Below are 7,584 nucleotides of genomic sequence, written 5' to 3' on the forward strand. Positions count from 1 at the left end.
GTCTGCACATGTGAGCAGGTATCCACGGTCTAGGTCTACCAGGGGAGTAGATTTAGTTTTCTGGCAGCCTTTTAAACGTTATAAATGTTGTCTGAGCAAAGATCTGACAGTAATTTTAGTCTTTAGGAAGCATTTTAAACATTATAGTATTAATCATTATTAATAAAAATTATTATTCGTAATAATAATTAATTTTATTATTAATTATATATATATATATATATATATATATATATATATATATATACATATATATATATATATATGTATATGTATATATATATATATATATATATATATATATATATATATATCTGATGTCACAGAGGAGGGTGGAGTGAGAGTCGTCGAGGGGGACGTCTTCCCAACGCAGCGATATGTAGGATGTCCTTCTTGATACTTTGGATTCTTTCGTTGAGCTTCTGTAAAGGCGTAATTCAATCCCAGGTGAATGGCAGCCAATTTGTTTCTTGACAAGGCATCAGCAATGGATTCATTTTCCCAGGGATGTGTTGAAGGGTGCAATTGTATTCAGCCATAGCAGAGAGATGTTGACGTTGATGGGCGGACCAGGCATCGAACTGTCGAGTGAAGGCATGCACCAGAGGCATGTGGCCCATGTGAATGAAAAAGGGAGTACCTTCCAGGAAGTGACGAAAGTGATGGACAGCCAAGTCCACCGCCAGCATTTCGGGGTCGTAGGTAAAGTAGCCGGATTCTGTCTTGAACAGTTTTTGAATGAAGGCCAATGGGTGGGGCAAGCCGTTGACCACCTGCTCAAGTACTGCACCAATAGTGACGTTGCTGGCATCGGAGGAGAGAAGGAGAGGTGCATGTGGCACAGGAAAACTGAGAGCAGCAGCGGTTGACAGGGCATTCTTTGCGTTGCAGAAGGACGCTTCTTGAAGGCGACCCCACTTCAGGTCTTTTGGTTTGCCATTGAGGGAGGCGTAGAGTGGCTGCGATGGCTGGCAGGAAGCAGTGCTAATAGTTGATCATTCCCAAGAATTCTTGCAGTTCTTTGACGGTCAATGGCGTGGGGAAGTTCTAAATGGCTGCTACCTTTTCAGGGAAGGGGTAGACTCCTTCAGGAGTGATCTGGTGCCCTAAGAACGATATTTCGTTGGTACCAAAGGTACACTTGTCGTACTGGACTACAAGCCAATTCTGTTGTAGGCGGTCGAGCCTCTTTGAAGGAAAAGAACACAAGTATGACGTCCACAGGAGGGGAGGTCCCCTAAGATGCCATCGATGAGACGTTGAACTGTAGCCTCAGCATTACAAAGGCCAAACAGAAGTAATTTAAAGTGTATGTACCGAAAGGATGGTGATGACAGTCTTGGGGATGTCTTCTGGGTTCATGGGCATCTGATATGTTCAGGCCCCTTTAATCCTCACATGGACGAAGAGAGCTATCTTTCTTCAGGACAATGTGTAAGGGTGACGAACATGGGTTTGAGACCTTTTGGCAAAGGCCCATTTCTTCCATTTTGGTGAACGTTTGTTTAACGGCTGCCAAACAATCCGGTGCTAGATGTGTGAATCTGGCAAACACTGGGGGCCCCATCATCTTGATATGTGAAAAAGACCGTGTTTGGCGGGAACCATGGGCGTTTGACAAAGTTTTGGACTGAAAACTTCTGGGTACGATGTAAGGAAGTGGGCGTAGGCATCCGTGGGTGCGCTGATGTGGAGAACGAGAATGGAGGGGGCGCGTTGGAGAGGTGTCAAGAAGTACGAATCCAAGTTGATTAACGGACGGTAAGTGGCATCAACCAGGAGGTAGAAGTATGAGAGGAAACTCACACCGAGGATTGGCAATGTGACGTCAGGAACGAGAACCTTCCAATTATATTTGGTGCTCCCAAACGATAGCATGAGGGTTTCATAACCGTGGGTGAGTATCGCAGATCCGTTGGCAGCTACCAGGCAGACGTCAGCAAACTTAAACAGACGACGTCATCTCCTGGAGAGTGGACTTGGCAGAAGAGAATGGCAATCACCGGTGTCTACCAAAATTCGCATGCCCACACCTGCGTCACGTAAAAAGAAAAAAACTAGTGACAGGGGAGGCCACCGCTGCAAGCAATGGCCTACTACGTCCACAAACCACTACATGTCTACAGTGCCAGTTATGTGATAATTGAGAATGCAAATAAACTTTATCAATCAGACATCAAGCTTAAATGCTAGGATATAGGTGGTAGGTTGGCCAGGGCACCAGCCACCCGTTGAGATACTACAGCTAGAGAGTTATGGGGTCCTTTAACTGACCAGACAGTACTTCATTGGATCCTTCTCTCTGGTTACAGTTCACTTTCCTTTTGCCTACACATACACCGAATAGTCTGGCCTATTATTTAAAGATTCTCCTCTGTCCTCATACACCTGACAACACTGAGATTACCTAACAATTCTTCTTCACCCTAGTGGTTAATTATTGCACTGCAATTGTCCAGTGGCTAATTTCCTCTTGGTAAGGGTAGAAGAGACTCTTTAGCTATGGTAAGCAGCTCTTCTAGGAGAAGGACACTCCGAAATTAAACCATTGTTCTCTAGTCTTGCGTAGTGCCATAGCCTCTGTACCATGGCCTTCCACTGTCTTGGGTTAGAATTCTCTTGCTTGAGGGTACACTCAGGCACACTGTTGTATCTAGTTTCTCTTTCTCTTGTTTTGTTGAAGTTTTTATTGTTTATATAGGAAATATTTATTTAAATGTTGTTACTATTCTTAAAATATTTTATTTTTCCTTGTTTCCTTTCCTCACTGAGCTATTTTCCCTGTTGGGGCCCCTGGGCTTATAGCATCCTGCTTTTCCAACTAGGGTTGTAGCTTAGCATTTAATAATAATAATAATAATAATACTGTTCTTAAAATATTTTATTTTTCCTGGTTTCCTTTCCTTTCTGAGCTATTTTTCCTGTTAGGCCCCTGGGCTTATAACATTCTGCTTTTCCAACTAAGTTGTTGCTTGTCAAGTAATAATAATAATAATAATAATAATAATAATAATAATAATGATAATAATAATACCATGCAAGTAAGAACGTCACACAAATTCAAACAAAATTAATCATGAACTATCAAGTTGATACAGGTTGGTTTATTAACAGTGCATAGAAGAGCGAGGGATAAAATAAAATGAAAACCTTTACAGTGTACGAGAGTGTATAAAACACGTGCTGTACAACTTAGTTACTTAGTAGGTAGTAAGAAAGCTTACTGTCAGTTTCTGATTTAGAAATAATAGCCTACATTTTATTGTACAGTAGAACAAAGGAATAGTGCATACAAGTGAATAAACCAGCCTTATGTGAACATACTTAGATGAAGGGTGAAAATATATAAGAATATACAAGCAGACCACAATAAAAACACACACAGGTAAGCATATTAAGTTACTCATGCACACACATTCACGCAAATATACTCACACTTGCACAAATATCTCCCATATCTAATAAAGAGCAAGTATATATATATATATATATATATATATATATATATATATATATATATATATATATATATATATATATATATATATGTGTGTGTGTGTGTGTGTGTGTGTGTGTATAATACTTCCTTCCTGTCACGCTGACCAGGATTGCCAAGCCTATTACTACTTAGTATCTCAACATCCTTAGCATGGGGGGGGGGGAGTACTCATACCCTAGTCTGATGGGTTGTAGTCAGGAAAGAGGGAGGTGTAGGAAGGATTGAATCTGTGTGCGCATATCTATTTAAATATTTAGCTGTTATTTTTGACGGGTCGTGTATACTGGTATATATGTAGGCCTACAGTATATATATATATATATATATATATATATATATATATATATATATATATATATATATATATATATACATATATATATATCTATATATATATATATATATATACATATATATATATCTATATATATATATATATATATATATATATATATATGTATATACATACGCATATATATACATATATATATATATATATATATATTATATGTATATATATATATATATATATATATATATATATATATATATATATATATATATATGTATGTATATATACACATATATATACATATATATATATTATATGTATATATATATATATATATATATATATATATATAGTGGAGAATTTTATTTTATTATTTAATTAAATGTTTGAGTGGGAACTTAGTCCAGGAAATTTTTCCTAAGTCAGTTACAAAAAGATCATCAGGGGAGGATAATAAGCACTTACACTCGGGGCACAAACACCCTGCTAATAACTTTACTGCCGCAGTTTACTTAAATACTAAAGGGGAAAATTAGCTCTGTCCAGAGGCCGGATAACTCCACATGTGAAAATAAAAGTAATGTGATGGCCTACTCTAGCTTTGTCAGGTCTATAGTCATCTTCACTCTTAGACGCTGTTTCGACTCTGTCCCAGTGACCCCAGTGAGATGCTGGACAGGAATCTTACGTTAATGTAATTAGAGACAATAAAAAGAAATGGGAGCAGTGATGTAAAGTAAAGTTTAAAAGTTTAAAGATATGGATCTTTACCTTCAAAGCAGATATTCAATAATAAGTCGCTCGCTAACACACCCCTTTTCAAGTTACTTACTCCTTTCATATATCGGGTATTCTGTCCTGTGATCAAATATTCATAATAGGCACACTGAAATAAATGAGGGAGTAAAAATATGGAGGTTTAATTAACCTAATCTTGATTTATTTCACAAATTTACATTAAAAGAAAACGGACACCTTAACAAAAAAATAAAGGTATCAAAACAAAAATGTGAAGTAGTAAAAAGCATCTCAAAATAATAAAAAATGGCTGGTTAGACACGTGGTCTGCAATAATTAATAATCAAAATTAGGTTGGACACGTGGCCCATGTGACCTAGAGACTGTGCTATTCTCAAAAGCAAAAAAATGATATCGAAAGAATATATACACACAATCCAACAGCACACAGTCCGAAATATGTAATAGCTAGATAACCCTATCAAGTTAAAATTAGTCTAAGCTAAACTAAAAAATGGGGGAATAACTAAGTGGCCACTTTTGTAGTACCTGCACTCCTTGGAAGACTGTCCTTTGCCCTTCAATGGCTGTTGACCTAGTTGCACAAGTTGGCACTTTGCACTCTTGACTGGCTCACCCCAAGAATCCTCGTTTGTGGTAGTAGGGTTTCCCAGGTTCCACTCCTTTACTGTGTCCAGCTGGTAGGACTCCTCTGTGTGAGTCAAGTTTTGGGAGAGGGGGTGGGGGTGAGCCAGAGGTGCATAGGTTCACTGACCAGGGCGGTCAGCCGGTCAACACTACGGCTTACGAACGAATGGGCTTAGGTTAAGGTTGAGAGGGATCACCTCGCATCACCTTTCCAGACAGGTGAGAGTCATCATGCACAAAGGTAACCCAGTTGAGGTGCCATATCGGAATTTTAAGACAGGACAATATATTGTTGCAAGGAGTGCATAGGAGGCAGGATTTTGTACTAAATACTTTAGAGAAATCTTGCTGCTCTAAGGGAGCTTATGTATACAAGAATCCTACCTATTCTGGCTTGCTAAAAGTTAAGAGTTTAAATGATTAATTAGCAATGGGCTGGTGCGATGGGCATACATCTTAAAAATAACAAACTTTAATTGGTATTGAGAAATAAAAGATGCATTAAAGTTAGCTGCATTAGAAATTATATTTGAGTCAGTTTAGTAATTTATCTCGACCCAAGTAGTTTAAGGAAAGAACCGGTTTTATTTTAGATTATCCCTTTTGTTTCATAACGATTTTAAACATCATAGTTCAATTGATCACTAGTAGTACACGAGTTTAAAACCTTAAGAATAAATCGCTCAGATCTTATTACACGTGATAATAAAAGAAATCGTTTAGCTTACGTCGTAAATTTTCCTAAGTTCCGTTTGCTCTGACCCATGCCACGGGAAGCTCCTCACAGTTTGCTCTTTCTTGGTAGTAGTAGTAGTAGTAGTCATAGTAATAACTGCTCTACTTACCATTCATCGGCTCCCCAAGGTTAATGCGATGTATTTTGGGTACGCAAGTATAACCTACGCAAGTATGGCCTTGCTTATTTCATGGTTTATTTATTCATTTCGTTTTCCACTTATTCTACTATATTAAACATAACAGCCATTACGATAAAAATATCATTTATTCATATTTAGCTTTTAGTTTTTTCTCGCACTCGCCGAGTGTCACGCCTTTGTCCCCAAATAAACCAATTAAAACTAACCCCCGGATGTTTTGATTGGACGACACCTTCCTACCTACCTGCCGACCCCACCAAGAGATTTAAATTGGGGTACTTTATTTATTTACTCATTAAATTCTTTCGTTTTCCTCTTATTCTAGTATAATAAACATAACAGTCATTATGATGAAAACATTTATTCATATTTAGCTTTCAAATTCCTTTTTTTCACGCACGCGCCGAGTGTTTTTGTTTTGATAGGCCTACACTACCAAGAGATTTAAATTGGGCCAATCGCATGCAAATTCTCGGCCAGGTCACGCCTTTGTCCCAAAATAAACCAATTAAAACTAACCCCCGGATGTTTTGATTGGCCGACACCTTCCTACCTACCTGCCGACCCCACCAAGAGATTTAAATTGGGCTTCTTGTACCTTCTTTCCTACCGTGACCTCGTTACTGGAACGACGTATTTTTTTAGAAGTGTGTGTACAATGGCCGCCATCGAAATCACGTGTAACGGTACAGAAGTAGAAGAAAATCCCTGGTCGTTTATTCACGAATTTTGGTTAAATACACCCAATGCTTTGGAGTATTTGCGAGCTCATGGCATTCTACCTATTTCTGTTTTATGTAAATATTGTAATTTGCCATGTTCTTTACGCCAAGAAGCAAATATGTTTTATTGTGGTCGTTATGTTCGTGTTCAAAAAAAGAAAAGAAAACAGTGTCCTTACAGTGTTAGCCTCTTCAAGGGTACTTTTCTTGAAAATGCACGCGTGCCAGCGTGGAAAATTGTCCTGTTTGCGAGCCATTTCGTCCAAAAAAGCTGGGACCATGCTACAGTAATTCGCACTCTGCATTTTCTACCAGGATAAGTGTCGATTGGCGTAGTTTTTGTTCCGAGGTTACGCTAAACTGGTTGTATACCCAGGAACCTATTGGTGGTCCCGATATCATCGTGGAAATCGATGAAACATTTTTTGTGAAACGAAAATACCATCGTGGTAGACAATTGAGCCAGGTCTGGCTATTCGGTGGGATTGAGCGCTTATCAAAGAAAAAATTCATCATTCCCCTGCATAAAGAAGGACAGGATCGTAGTGCTGAAACTTTGATTCCGTTGATACGGCAATACATTAAAGCTGGGTCAGTTATCATGAGCGACGGTTGGGCCGCTTACAAGACACTGTCAAATGAAGGATATATTCACAAAGTTATCAATCATTCGGAGAACTTTGTGGATCCAAATGATCCTAGTATTCATACCCAGACGATTGAGCGGCAGTGGAGAAACGTGAAAGAATGGTCAAAGAGACCTGGGATGAAAGCAGATTACTTTGACCAGTATTTTTCGAGGTATCT

The sequence above is a fragment of the Palaemon carinicauda genome, chromosome 5, assembly GCF_036898095.1.
Source record: "Palaemon carinicauda isolate YSFRI2023 chromosome 5, ASM3689809v2, whole genome shotgun sequence".
Classification (NCBI taxonomy): Eukaryota; Metazoa; Arthropoda; class Malacostraca; order Decapoda; family Palaemonidae; genus Palaemon; species Palaemon carinicauda.